A 16,138-nucleotide genomic window follows, 5' to 3' on the forward strand; every position below is an offset into this window, starting at 1 on the left:
AACTGCCTACGTACCCTTTATAATATAGGGATCAAGTCATAACGTAGTTCAATTTTTTTTATTTTTTATTTTTTTGTCATTCACCTTTTAAGCTCTTGTGGGCTAAGAGCACCATGCAGTTTAGGCTTTTGCGACAAGGAGCTTTGCATGTTTATTAGCTCATATTTTCATCAAGGATTTGTTCACTTTCTTTGTTTGTAGAATTGGAAAATATAATAAGTCTTGGCTTCACTATCAAGGAGCCTTCTGTACTTATGTCAACAGATAGCTTCCTCCTCATGCGTGATGGGACACAATTGTGAATCTTACCGTCATCCTTGTTTTCTTCATGAAATAACTTTGTCTTTAAATTTTCATCTCTCTTTGTTGTTGATCTTTTGTCATCTTTAGACAATCAAAAGCAGATGTTGAAGGTCGATCTTTCTTCGATGTGGAGATACTTAGCCTTTTGAAAGCTGAAGTTCGAGTGGAAGTAGACGTTGGACATTGGTTTTCTTCTTCTTTTGTGACCATACTCAATCTTTGAAAGACTGATGATCGAGTAGTTGAAGGCTTGATATGATAAAAGACAGAAGTCCTTTGCTTAATTTCATTTGAATTGTCGACTTCTTCAGAAGATGCATAGTTGTTGTCAACTTCTACTATGCTGACAGCATGACATGTAGTGACTTCTAATATTTCTTTTGGATTATTCTCTAGAAAGCTTCTTAGAAAGAATTCTGCCAAAATTATCGACCGTCAAGGTCGAAGGAAGTCCTAATTTTTTCCTTTGATAGGCCTAGGCTTTGACATCTTCTTGTTTCATTTTCCCTTATTTTTATGAGAGATGCTTCCTTGCTTTTGATGGAAGTGCGACTTCGTTTGAATGAAATTTTTTTGTCTGCCTTTTTGACGAGCCATGATTATCCATTCTTTGTCATCATGCTCAATAGGCTCTTCTTTGTTTTTAGAGTTTGTCATCATGATCTTTTGTTGGAATCGAACAAGTATAGGTTCGAAAGTCCTAAATTGAATCAAACTTTCCTTTGATCATAAAGCAACATTAATTGCATAACACTTGAAGTCATCTTGACTGCAACATGATTCGTTTGAGCTACTTCATCAATATCTAGCTCAATCTTATTTTCACATGCTAACTTTAGAATTAGCTCCTTCAACACGAAGCACTTTTCAACAGGGTGACTAATGACCCAATGATACTTGGAATAGTTAGGATCGTCTGCTTTTCCTACTTGCTCTGGTCGTTTACATTTTGGCAACTGAATAAGTTGTTTCTCTATCAATTGCTCCAACATGTCTGCAACATTAGAGTCAGGAAAGGGATAAACTTTTTTATGTCTTTCTCTAAGAGTTGGGCGTCGCTTTTCATCGCCATTATGATTTCTTTCAAGTTTTGTTTCTTTTCTTTTAGAGAAATATTTGAATGAAGTCTCTTAAACAACCATATACTCGTTTAGGACACTAATTGCAATCTTTTTAGTGTCATTGATTTCATTCTTGTCACTCCTCGTTCTTTGAACTAAGAAATATTTTGCTCCTCTGTTGCCGATACTTAGCTCCATATCATGGGCGCGAGTTACCAATTCTTCAAACGTGCAAGGTTTTATTCCCTGTAAAATATAGAGAAGTTCCCAATGCATACCTTGGGTGCACATCTCCACTGCAAACAGTTCTGTGAGCTTGTCTTTACAATCGAGGCTAGCTCTCTATCGATTTATGTAGTCAATGACTGGCTCTCATTCCACTGTTTGGTGTTCGTCAACTCCATCATGCTGACGACACGCCTAGTGCTATTGAAGCAGTTGAGAAACTCTGTTTCCAGTTGTTCCCCGCTGTCATTTACTTCTGGCTCTAAATCAGTATACCACTCGAAAGCATTTCCTTTTAAGCTTCGAATGAACTGTCTGACTAGTTGGTCTCCTCTTAATCCTGCGTTTTCGCATGTTTCAACAGAGTGAGCAATGTGTTGCTTTGGATTGCCTTTTCCGTCAAATTGTTGAAACTTTGGAAGTTGGTACCGAATAGGCATTCATAAGTCATTGATTCTTTTGGTGTATGGCTTGGAGTACATGAAAGAAGTTTGTTGTGATCCTCCATACTAAGCTCTTATGAAATTTGCGATCATATCCTATAGTTGTTGGACTGATAGGGAGGTGACAGACATAGACTGTTGCGTCTGGTTTTCCTACAACACAACTTTTCCTTTATCATTAGCTTTGACAGCAGGAGTTTTACTCGACTCAGCAGTTTCACAAGCCTTTATTTGATCTTTCAATGCGGCGATTTCATGATCTCGCTCCTCAATAACTTTCATTAGGTAATTTATTTTTCTCTCCATCTCTGCCATGGTTGCCTCAGCTGTCACATCTGCCATCATGACAGACACTACTTCAAGGTGTGATTCTTTGTCTGATAGATTAGAAGCAGACGTAGAGTTGTTGAATAAAGGATTATCTTTGATGATGATCCCGCCTTTAGGAGATTCTATCAGTTGTTCCAAACTTTTCTTCTTGAGGACAGGACCTTGTTCTTGTTCTTGCATGCTTCTCTTTAAGTGACTTTGGGTGACAAGTCCAGTGTAAGAGTCACTTGCAGCAGAAAATTTGGATGCAACCTTATTTGATGCCATTGATTTTCTTGTAAATTTGGATGACGAGAGGGAGATGAAAGGTAGAGATGTCCCACTGGACATGCCAATTTGTTCACACCAGATTTCAAAAGAAATTAGTTCGTGGAGTTAAACTTGTGTTGATGTTGTATTTATGTTGATTTGATACGATGTGGTCTGATCTCTAGAATTTGATCCTCTGATTTTCTCTCGGTTGGATGCATATGCTTGATTTGAGGAAGCGAAGCACGTGATGTTCTTGAAGGTGGAGTCTTGGAAGAAAGCTTGAATCTTCAAAGGAGCTTCAATCTTTGAGGGTGTTCTTGAAGTTGGAGTCTTCGAAGAAAGCTTGTATCTTCAAAGGAGCTTCAATCTTCGAGGGTGTTCTTGAAGTTGGAGTCATGGAAGAATGTTTGTATCTTCAAAGAAGCTTCAATCTTTGAGGGTGTTCTTGAAGTTGGAGTCTTGGAAGAAAGCTTGAATCTTCAAAGGAGCTTAAATCTTGAAGAGTGTTTTTGAAAGTTGGAGTCTTCGAAGAAAGCTTGTATCTTCAAAGGAGCTTCAATCTTCGAGGGTGTTCTTGAAGTTGGAGCCTTGGAAGAAAGCTTGTATCTTCAAAGGAGCTTCAATCTTCGAGGGTGTTTTTGAAGTTAGAGTCTTAGAAGAAAGCTTGTATCTTCATAGGAGCTTCAATCTTTGAGGGTGTTCTTGAAGTTAGAGTCTTGGAAGAAAGCTTGTATCTTCAAAGGAGCTTCAATCTTCAAGGGTGTTCGACTTCAGGAATTGAGGAGTTTTCATCTCTTGGGAGAATCCTCTCTAGACCTTCTGAAGTAAAAAATTTTCCTTTAGAGCTTCTGAAGTTCCAAAGAGAACTGTTATGTTTATATTGTTCCCTGGTGGGTTTTTATGGACTTGAGCCTGGTCTGGTCCATGACCATACCCATGGGCTCAATCACATGGATTTTGGTCATATTTTATTTTAGGCTAAATTAAGCTTATTTTTTGGCTCAATTGAATTTTAGCCCAAGTAAATAATATTTAATTGAACCAAAATAATTAATTTGATCCAATTGTCATAATAAAGACACGTGACATCATTAGAATTGTCCAATTTGTCTTTAAATTTAAGTTGGGACACATGTCAATTTTAAGTTAATCTCAAATATAATTATTTTAGTAAATGATGTGGCAATTTGTGATTGGTTCCAAAATTTCTCATTCAACACTCTCTTCTAACGATATCTGTCGACTCTTCTGAACTTTTGAACCTAATAAACTTGCTAATCTAGTATATAAACTATTATACATGCAACACAACACATCGGAACCTAGACTAATCATATATATATTTAATGTATATCCGATAAAAGAATTCAATATATTTATTTGAATAAATCATATTATGAAGTAATTTTAGCCATAAAAAATCATCTTATTTTTTTAAAAAAATTCTTTTGGGTCTTTGAGCTTCTTTGTGCTTAAAACAACCACCCTTCATTCGGTAACTTTCTGTTTTCCATTTTCTACTAAAATTATTTTTTTACAATTCTTATAATATTTATTAAATTTAATGCTTATTTTCCTCCCAAACATTCAACATTAACTAAAATTGAAATTTCTAAGTAAATTCTAATTATAAAAATGAAAACAGCCCTTTCATTTTTTTTTTTTTTTTTGTAGTTTTTCAATTTTGATTTAGTAAAACAATAGTAAAAAGTAATAATAAGTTATCGAAGCTTGTGTATTCAAATAATGTTTATCAACTAAATGTTAATTTTAAAAGATAAATAAAAAATCTTAGTTGGTTAATCATTTTGTTATTTTTTAAATTAAGTCATGTTTCTTAACTACAAGAATGAAATTAATAACCAAAATTTAATAATTATAATAATAACAAATTTTTAAAAACTATATTTTTCTTCGAATTTCAACTTAATTTTTTAAAATATTTGTAAAGTAGGTAACTAGTTAATAAAAAAATGTTCATAAGCTAAATTTTTATAAAAGAAACAAAAATAAAACCCAAATGATTATTTGTATGAAATGTTCAAAATCTTTTACTTTCTATTTTTTTTAAAAAAATAATCTTATAAAATTAATTTTCATAAGTTTATTTTTTAAAATTTTACTGTCGACCCTCTACTAATATTTTGGAATACAATACCGAGTTTAAAAAACTAAAAATAAAACTAAAATTTCAATACTTTTCTAAGAAGGAAAAATAAAAATGTGTACCCTTTCTTAATCATTACAAAATCTCCCTGATACAAATCTCACTAATACAAAAATAATAGAGTTGTGAAAATAAATGAATAAAGACAAATGGGTGTTATGGAAGGGGTTATGGGGGTTGAAATGGGATAAAGGGGATTAGGATCATAGATAATTTCATTTTACTACTTAAACAATGGACATTCAACAACTCTAAGAAAGTTCAATAAAGTTATTTCAAACCTTAGCAAGAAGTTAACAAAGTACCCTTTAACGGACAGTACCCTAAATACCTTCTAAATTCGAAATTAAGCATCCAACTTTAGGGGTTACTCAATATTATCACTAAAGTTAAATGGGTACTCAAAACCCGCTCCAAAAAGCTTAGAAACTTACCCAAGTTTTGCCAAGACACCCAATTCCGAGCTCCCTAATGATTAGACAACGATCAAAATCGTCTAGTAATTCAAATCTAACAACGAAACATGATGGGTATCAACAAATTTGGGTTAAAAGCTTATGGGTGTTCAATATTTCTATGAATTCCATTATTTCTCACAAAAACTTACCCACACAACTCCAATGGTGTACATCGAGTTACACCAATGACCGAGCAACGCAAGAGAGAGATGTGAGTTGAGGTTTCAATTCATAGTGCCAAAACTGAGAAGCCGTGAAAGAAACGCATCGGCACAACTCGACTAAAAACTAAATGACGACACGACTCAATTTAGAGACAACCTAGGAGAGCGACGACGCGTAGGACTTTTAGATTTGCGATGCGGAACGTGCTATCTTCATCCTGTGAGTCGAATGACGTAGAGGTGTTGGGTGGTGGTGTCGACTAAAAGAGAGGAAGAGAGGGATAAGACAGTGCAAGAAATTTTAAGAACGGGGAGCAGTTGGCATGCTCAAGAAGAAGAGGAGAAAATTAACCTTCTTTTAAAGAAACTATTAATAAAAAGATCTTAGTAAAAGACCATTATGTCCCTGACTTCATATTTAACTTCCCTTTTGCTTTTATCTTCATTCTTTTCAACATTAAATAACATTCAAGTCTTATACCTAACTAAATTGGTTCTGATTTTTCTTATCAAAACAATTCGACCTTTAAGGAGTATAAAAAATATTCAAACTAGTTTTTCACAACTTAGGAGATGTTAAAATAAATAAAAGAGAGTAAAATAAGAGCTTACAAGTTATTACCTCCTTTTTAAGAATTTTGTCCTTAAAAGTTGGTCAAGGTGATGAAGTGAAAAACTATAGGTATCGAGTTTTCATCAACTGTTCACTTTCCCATGTTGCTTCTTCCGTAGTATGGTTCCTCTAAAGGACTTTTACTAATGGTCTAACCTTGTTCCTTAACACTTGCTCCTTGTCAAGAAAATTTGTATTGGTTCCTCTTCATAAGACAAGTTCTCCTTCAAATGAATCAGTCGTGCCTCGAGAATATGGGATGGGTCAGGAACATACTTACGCTGCATCAACATATGAAATACATCATGCATCCTAGAAAGTTCCATAGGCAACAACAAACGATAAGTCTCAGGTCCAATATGTTCTAGTATCTCATAGGGTCCAATAAATCTTGGACTCAATTTCCATTTTCTACCAAAACAAAGCATGCTTTTCCAAAGGAATAACTTGAGAAAGACCTTGTCACCAACCATGAATTCCAAGTCTCATCGACATTTATCTACATAATTTTTTTGACGATCATGAACTATTTTCAACATCTCTATAATAATTTCACATTCTCATAAGTAGTTTGCTCTAATTCAAGGCTCACTAGCTTCCTTTCTCCAACTTCATCCCAACATACACGAGTCTTGCACCATCTACCTTATAAGGTCTCATATGGTGTCATTCCAATACTTGAATGGTAACTATTATTATATGCAAATTTTATTAATGGTAAGTGAGAATTCCAACTACCCTTGAACTGTAAAACACAAGCTCGAAGCATATCTTCCAAGGTCTGGATGATTCTTTTTGACTAACAATATGTTTGAGAATGAAATGGGATATTGAAATGTTACTTGGTATCTAAAACTTGTTGTAAACTCGACCAAACTTAAAAGTAAACATGAAGTCTCTATCAGAAACAATAGATACCAAAGCTCAATATGCACTTACAATTCTATTGACATATAGCTTGACCAGCTTATCTAAAGTAAAAGTGACCTTGGTGGATACGTTGTCTGTTAACTATCACTCAAATGCCATCATACTCACTCGACGTGCATGGAAGTTCAAATAAAAAGTCCATTGTAACATGCTCCCATGTCCACCCTGGCACTGGAAATGAATTTAGAAGTCCTGCTGGACTCTGATGTTCCGGTTGAACTTGTTGATAAATCAAACACTTCTGCAATTTCATGCTTCATACCTAACCACCAATAATACTTCTTCAAAATTAAGTACATTTTTGTACTTTCAGGATGCATTGCATATGCAGAATTATGTGCTGCTTCTAAAATTTGATCTTTAGGTACACACAACCTATCATATTTCATCAAGTATCCATCTGTTGGATTTTATATTCTAAAACTCGTAATTTATAGCTTAAATTATATTCTATTCAATAAAGTGGTTATTGAGGACTTATTAGTGAAAAATAGAATACTATAATCTTGAATCCAGTAAGTTAAGATCCCAAGACTATCTATTGTAACATGAACTTTATGTAGAGATATAAGCATGGATCAAGTTCGAGTATATAGCCCAAATGATCTATAGTGTATGAATAAGGTTGGGCGCCTTATTCTGGGAACACGATGGATGCGATCCGCTTTGTAGTTAATAAAAATGATGTGATCCTCAACTGTTCATGTAGAGACAGGAAAGTGGGGGCATCTTATGTAAAGAGTTTATATAAGACTGGAACCATGGAATAGTTACTTTTAAGAACACTATTGACTATATAAAACTGAGTATTTTGATTGTTGATGACCTAGGTAACTTAATCTTAATCCTAAACTAACTATGAACTTTTGTTCAAATGAAATTATTCTTAAATCTACATAAGTGAGGGCAGCTCAACAACACTGGCTCAAGAAGCCTCCCATTTTAGGGGTAATATCAGATGGATGGCTAAGGATATAGGGTGCATGACGTAATTCACTCCTGCCCGTTTTAGGGTCAGCAGATAGGTTGTTTCCTTAAGGATCGAATCCAAGTCTTGAACAAGGAACCCCACCCTCTCAGAGAGGGATTCAGTTTATAGGTTGGACCTTAAACCAATTGTTCAATAGTGGATCAGTAGGACTTAAAGAGCAAGATGTAGTCTAATGGGTAAAACTATATTTTGACCTAGCCAAGGTTACAAACAACATGTGAATGATTAACTTACTGATCATGATTATATCATATGGACACAAATATATCTATAGTAAGGGGAGCACAACTACGAAACTTTAGTGAAATGACCTGTTAGTTAACGAATGTTGATTAGCTCGGTCTAAAAGGGTTTAGCCAATTAATCTCAAATCGTTGGAATCATGATCTAAAGGTCCATTAGGTTCCCCTGCTAGCTTATATGAAATTAACTTAGAACAATATGTTGTAATAATTCGAACCGTTGAAATTAAGTAAAGAGAGAGAAATCGACAAATATATGTGATTAACTATCAGTTATAAGTAGAGCTTTATGTTTAAATATGATTTAAATATTAAAAGTATGAATATGGATTCATATTTAGAAGCTCAGAATTGATGGAAATGGTCAAAGTCGTAAAAATTCAAAATCTGACTTTTAACTTTGGAAAGTCAAACTTTGACTGGCTATATATTAAAATGTGATTTAAATTTCAAAAAAATAAAAATGGATTCATGCTCGAGGGATCGAAATTAGTCAAGACAAATGAAATGGTAAAAAGTAAAAATGTTCACTTTTGACTTGAAAAGCTCAAAGTTTGACTTTGACTTATGGTCAAATGACCATATTGCCACTGGACTAAAGTTAATATGAAAATCCAACATTTTGTTAGACAATTCCACTGACACTTAGTGGGATCAGTGGCTACATGAGATGTAGACACCTAACCCACTAAGTTTCACTAATTGTTAGTGGAATATTAGACGTTGAGATTTGATGTATTAATTACATGCATTTTTCATGTAATTAGGTTATTTAAATGCCCTTTTTCAAATATTTGAGAACTTTTGAAATTTTGACAAATTTTATTATTTTTAAAATTACACCAAATTCTTTTTCTCCCTGTATCAACCCTAAATTTCCACCTCCAAATTCTATCTCCATCTCAATTTCCTCCACTTCAGAGGTTCCACAACCAAGTTCTAAATCCAAAGAATAACGAGTTAATTCTAGTGGTGATCCCGACTTCAAGTTCGCGAGGAGGTTACAAGGATTAGGAGGCTTCACAGGCACGTTTCCTACTAATCCTAATTTCGTTTAATTAGGGTAATATATGCATGTTAATCTCTAATTAGTTTTGATGCAATTAGAGTAGAATTGATTCGTTTTTCCACTATGCTTGTCTCGTTTTCCTTCACCATCATCCCTCTTGCTATAATTTGTTCGAAGGTTTAGTCTTACTTCTTCAGCTAACTTCTTAACCACTGTATCTCCAGGCTAAGCTTGAATAATACGGTCTATCAAGGTAGGTCTTACTTGAAAATGTGCAATTAAACTACCCATTTTGCCTATCGACACCGTTGCCTCACTCATTTTCAATTCTCTCAATAGCGAAGAACTACCTGAATTCAGAGCATCACCAAAGTGACTAGATTTCTTGCTTAGCGCATCAACCATGACATTGGTCTTACCATAGTGATACTCGATGGTGCAGTTATAATATTAAGTTTATTTGGTAAATGTTTGATAATAAATGGATTAATTTAGAGAAATAGTGCCTAAAACAAATATTCCTTATTTTAAGTTACTTTTACGATGAATATGAAATACCTTTAATGTGGTATGTATTAAAAAATGTTTGATAGACCTATATACTTTTTAGAGACTAATTATAATAGATAGCAAAAATATATTAACTTAATGATTAGAATAACAAGGAAAATTTTGAAAAGTAGTACACTTTTAGTTTTACATTAAGTAGCACGGTTTTAGAGAACTTGTAAAATTATTTTCTCAATCAATCTCGATCGACCTCGACACCAAGATTCTATTCAAATTATAAAAAATCATGTCAACATGATTTCTCAATCCATCTCACAACCTGATCGTCATCGAGATAGTTGGTTTTTGTTTTTAAATTTTAAAAGAAATGGTATTCTCAAATGACCAAAATACTCTTGGAAGACCATCACTACTACCATGATCCCTGTGCTTTGGTGGCCTAAGATTCATCGATATTAACCAAAATTATGTTGGATTTCAGAGAATCTCGAACCACCAAAGCACCAGGATCATGGTCACACTTAGCAAAATTACATTGGTGATGGTCTTCGCTAAGTGCAACCATGATCCTGATGATTTGGTGGTCCGAGATTCTCTGTGATCATCATAATTTGGTCAATCCCGAAGAATCTCGAGCCACCAAAGCCCTGAATCATGGTGTTGGTGATGATCTTCCAAGAGTGTTTTGGTCATTTAAGAATACCCTTTGTTTTGAAATTTAAAAACAAAAACTAATGATCTCAATGACGATCACGGTCGAGATGGACCGAGAAATCATGTTGAGACGATTTTTTATAATTTGAATAGAATCTCGATGTCGATGTCAGCCGAGATAGAATGAGAAAAACAAATTTATGAATTTTCTAAAAACTTGCTACTTTTGAAATGTAAAATAAAAAATGTGCTCCATCTCAAAATTCCCCAAGAAAATCTTCAGTTAGTTAAAGTTCAAAAATCTTAAGTTAGATATGTTTAAGTTAAGTTAAATAATTTAAATCGATTATAATTGAAATTAAAATTTGAAAATAAGAGAGCGGAGGGAAGTGAAAAAAAAAACTCACTACAAGAAATTTGGCCTTTAATGTCGGTTTAAAACCGACATTAAAGGCCTTTAATGTCGCTTGGCGACCGACATCTTTGCGAGCGTTATTAAAGGGCTTTAATGTCGGTTGGGCTTCAATGTCGGTTTATAACCGACATTAAAGACATCTTTAATGTCGGTTATAAACCGACATTAAAGCCCTTCAATGTCGGTTATAAACCGACATCTTTGAAGGTGTTATTGAAGGCCTTTAATGTCGGTTCATCTTTAATGTCGGTGGATAACCGACATTAAATATGCCTTTAATGTCACTTATGATACATCTTTAATGTCGTTTTTCCACCGACATTAAAGATGTCTTTAATTTTTTTTTAACCGACATTAAAGCTGTCTTTAATGTCGTTTTTTCAAATTTATTTTTATTAAATCCTTGCATTATTGTTTATTTTGTATGACACCAAATAGTTAAAAACGAAATCTTTTACTTGTACATATACAAAATGAAATCTTAATAATGTGACATTTATATACAACTTGGATCCAAACACAGAAATTATGAAGCTTAATTATTACACTGATCATCCTTTGGAAAAAAAGAAAGAAAGAAAAGTAGAACGCTTCACAAATGACCAACTTCAAGATCTTGTCACAAAGATGAGGGTCTGGCTAATTGTACTCACTTGCAACCATTTCTTCTATTGCAGTCATTTGTTTAGTGATAACTCCCTGTAAAAGACATGAAGATGGATGGTTGAATTGATAAGTAACAATGTTATGACCTAGTTGCTAGTAGAAATATCAAAATATCAAAATATCAGAACAAACAATCTCTCTTCTCATTAACATCTCGTCGATGTGGACCTGCCATTTCTCAAAACAACCCCATATAAATGGTCACAACAAAGCAAGGAATCTTTTCATGAACATGTAAAGCATAAAAGAAAACATATTGTTACGATAATAATAGGATTATTCTTTCCGCAAACAGATGATCCCAACAAGAAGAAAAATATCCAATAACTCGGAAGAAAAATAAAAAACAACAATATCAAGCTAGGACCGATTGCAAGAAAGGAATTTAATAACCAAAACTCCTCAGGACACATTCTGGAGGGTCTCCCAAGGAGCCTATGCTCACCCAAAAAGTTCACAGGAAAGGGGGTCAGATTTAGAATTAGGAGTATAGCAAAGTTTACAAGATAAAGCATAAAATTTTCACTAGCAGGAGGAATTATACAGACCTCTTGAGAAAGTACAAGAAAATAGGTGAGGATCACTCTCAGCATCTCGACTGATTTTTTGGCTAGGATATTCAGATTTGCCTCCCAGCAAATTCCAAAATTGTTCAGATTCTAAGCCTTCCTTTTGTGATCTAGATTGCACATTGGGCTGCTGACAATTGAAACTCAAGTTAGAAAGCAATCAGAAAATGTAACGAGGTAAAACAATAAGTAAAATGTGAACCATTTGGTCAAAGAGCCAATTTAAAATGAATTCTGGCCAGTCTGGCTAAACAATACTTGAACTCACATGAGCGAGACTTCTCTTGCCAAAGTGAGATGTTTATAGCTAACCATAGAATGTCATATGGATGTGGAGAGATGCACCAAATTTATATAACCAGGTTTAATTCATACAGAACATATTTGTCAAGAATGTTAAGAAGCCAAACTCTGTGCGCAAGGTGAGAAAAAATTATCGCCCACGCCATGCTTAAAGTTATGTCAAGAGAGAAGACTTACACCATGCTAATGGAGGCAGTAATGGTGTAACCAATGCTAACACCAACCAGATTACCATACTGAGCCAACCCACAAAATTTAACATTGTTACCTCCTGCAGTATATACCCTCGGTCCAGCCACCCAACCGAGCTGCGTTATCGCCCACGCCAACGATAGAACCCCCGACCCTATCACTGCTGTTATTATATGCGCACTAAGCTCCAAACTAACATATCACTGATGTCCCTTCATTATACACACACATATATATATTAGTTTAGTAAAGTAGAATCCAAGTCAAACAAGGGAATTCTGTTAAGTAAGAAGAGATATTGAAAAATCCAAGTCAAGTTTTGGGGGTTCTTCTCGTTATGTTATTAAACTAAAATAAACCATCACACATACAATATAGATTTAAATTTGTCCATGACATTACTTGAGATCACATAGATAGATCATCAATTTTAATCTAGAAAAAATAGAACAAAACGAAAGAAAAATTAATTTAATTATTATTGGAAAGAAAAGTGATAATTAAAAAAATTAATTGGAAAGAAAAATGTATTTGAAAATTATTGTTTTCGTTTCAACTTAGAGAGTATTTGGAATGATGTTTTAAGGCTGGCCGGAAATGGAACCTGGTGGCCGACCACCGGAGGTGGCATTCGAACTTCCTAATATTAATAAAGATTACAATGTTTATTTACGCCAAATTCGGGAAAGAGTTTTAGGTGTGCCTTCTTATTTTTGCTGAAGTAACGGGTGAGACCCTTAAAGAGGTTGTTTATGAGCACAAGAGAGAGAGTATTACAAGTATCTTTATTAACTAATTTCCATTATCATCAAATTATTATAAAAAAGACAGTAATGAAAGATTCAATCAACCAAAAAACTTCACCTTAAGTATTTACATCAGAAGGTTACCCCAAAATATGGCAGATTATTGCTGTAGTCTGCATTTGAGCATTTCCCTTTCACCTAATGACATTCAAATGTAAAGGAAAAAAGGCTCAGACAAGAACAGAATCCATAGCAAGAGAAACACAGGCACCAAAATTCAGAAACGTCCTCCCCTCAAAGAAATTACGCTACTGTACTGATCATATATACATATATTATTAACTATGAATAGGCACACTTGAATCAAATAGCACTCAAAGGGAATAAGAGAACGAGAGAACCAAATATGTATCCCTTGCATAAAATACACAAGTCAAATGAAAGAAAATGAAGAAGAATACTCACAAACGATAGAAAATAACCAAGGCAATAATCCCACACTTATCTTAAGACCCCAAATTCCCCGTACAATTATTCAAAGGTTTCATAAAATCAAAGCTCAAACGGAGTGGACTATTCAAATCAGCTATTTTCAAACTTGCAAGGCAAAAGCTATAACCAAAAGCAGCCAAACCACCAGTAAAAGGCAAGGGTCACAAATAGGATAAGACTAAGCAGCAGCATTCCCTAAATTTCTAATTCAATCAAAGATTCACCAGTCATACAATACTAAAAAAAAGACCCCTTGAAGAATATTCGATTCGAAATACAATCAATACTAATCATACCAAAAGAAGAAAAGGGCGAGAAGAGAATGAGTAAATACCAAAAAGCTGTGAAGTTATAGAAGCCAACAGAAGTAGCCATGGAAGCAATAGACCCAGCAGCAAAAACACATTGCAAAATTCTCAACACAAACCCAGTCAATGTCCCTGGAGTTCCAGGAAAAGCCAACATATTTCCCCTTTAGACCAAATCAAAACACAATCACCAATCACAGATCCTAAATGCAACAACAAACCCCATTTCCTTATCCTCCTCCAATTCTCCATCCACAATCAACAGAATGCCCTCAAATCCCCGCCATTCTCCAAATCAAAACCCAGAAAACCTAATCAGCAAAACCCAAAGGGATCAACAGAATGAGAGGCCACAGATCCTTCAATCAACACAGTAAAAACAGAGTAGTGTGTTTGTTGGAGGGTTCTGGTATGTGGGTTTTGAACCGGTTACCAAACCTGGGTGTCATTGATCTTTAAGGAATCGAAATGGGAAGAAACAAAAGTAGAAAAAAAGTAAGAATGAGAAAAGAAAAAACTTGCAAAGACTCGGGTTCCGTATCTTCATCAAAAGTAATGAAGTATAAGAAAGCAGAAAACCAGCAAACAACGTTTATACTACATGATACAATAAATTCCAGTTCAGAAAAATTTCAACTCAGCTCCAAGTATGAGTTCAGATGTAGATTCATTTGATGAGTACGTTAAGGTCATTCATCAGGGAGCAAAGGAGTGAGATACAAATTTTTATCATGAACAAAAGTGAATAACAAACAACTGGTAAGGAAAAATGTTAATAACTTATACCTACAAAATTCTTGGAACCAAATCTTCTGCAACCGGAATATATAATTAAGGTCAAGATCTTTAAGGGTTGTCGTTCCATCGATTTCTGCCTCTGGTTTATCAGTTATACGGCCGTGGGAAGAACCTTTCAAGTCAAAACGCCTGTGGATTGTGTACTCAGAACAAAATAGATTTCCCATTATGACAAATCGCACCTGTAAATCAACAAAATCTGTGATCAACTGAAGGATCCATGGCAACCATTGTACTGCTTTAGTATCCTTGTATACCTTCTTTTGTGAAGTCCCAGTTAATCTCACACAATGAAGACCATAAAATTTGGTGACGAGGGTATTTTCAAAGGACCGAACGTGCTTATAGTAGGCTGGAAGCATCCTCAAGAGAACCTGCATGTATCTTGGCCTGTTCAGATTGGAATATATTCAACTCACAGATATGCATACATGTACCCGGAAATGTCGTCTGTGCGTGAACGTCTGGTGGTGGATTGTCAGCCGAAGCTTGTGCGTAACATCATCTGTGTGTGAAATTGGCGGCCGACGAGCTTGGGTGGAGGAAGGACAGGAAGAAGAATGGGAAAAAGAAAAGAAAGAACGTATGGGAGGGAAAGACTACCCTAGGGTTTTTGCTGAATTAAATTGGGGAAAAAAAGAGAGAGAAACCATTGACTTTTTACAATATTAAAAAAAAAAAAAATGAGCTTTAATGTCACTTTTAAAAAAGGGAGAATGTTTAATGTCGGTTTAAAACCGACATTAAAGCTTCTGCTTTAATGTCGGTTTAAAACCGACATTAAACATCCGCTTTTTGAAAAGCGACATTAAAGTTCATTTTTCATTTTTTCCACCCGACATTAAAGCCCACATTTCTTCTAGTGACTTTCTAAGCTTCTAACTATGAAATCAATTTTCTCGTAATTAAGTATCTTATTATAAGTTAGCTTCTAAAAAAGATACAATATCTTTAATATAAATTATTTTAATCAAGTTTAGAATAATAATGATTATACAATATTGAATCAGGCCAACTTTATTGATACAAAATTGAAACAAATGGAAAGGAAAATAATGAAATTTTAATTTTAAACAATTAATTAAAAAGTATGGTACAATTTTAGGAAGTTGTATTTAAAAGCCAGCATGTAGATGACTCTGAATAGAAAAAAGAAACTGGAAAGCGATTTTACTAAACAAAATTTTTCGAAAATTCTTTTCACCCACCAAAAGCAATCCCAAAAGTAGCCTAAGTTCATATTTTTTTAAATGTTTTTCAACACTTTTGTTTGATTAGAAGTCGTTTATTGGAGTTT

General features: G+C 34.3%; 1 long non-coding RNA gene across 1 annotated transcript; it reads right to left on the minus strand.

Moving 5' to 3' along the window:
• Positions 1 to 11,205: 11,205 nt before the first annotated feature.
• LOC127150825 (uncharacterized) lies at positions 11,206 to 15,486 on the minus strand. Its single transcript, XR_007823416.1, has 5 exons — positions 15,099 to 15,486; positions 14,070 to 15,023; positions 12,483 to 12,709; positions 11,982 to 12,132; positions 11,206 to 11,466 (listed from the first exon to the last, which is right to left on the minus strand). It is a non-coding gene; the product is annotated as an uncharacterized LOC127150825 (long non-coding RNA).
• Positions 15,487 to 16,138: the final 652 nt, after the last annotated feature.

Source organism: Cucumis melo, chromosome 9 (assembly GCF_025177605.1).
Source record: "Cucumis melo cultivar AY chromosome 9, USDA_Cmelo_AY_1.0, whole genome shotgun sequence".
NCBI lineage: Eukaryota > Viridiplantae > Streptophyta > Magnoliopsida > Cucurbitales > Cucurbitaceae > Cucumis > Cucumis melo.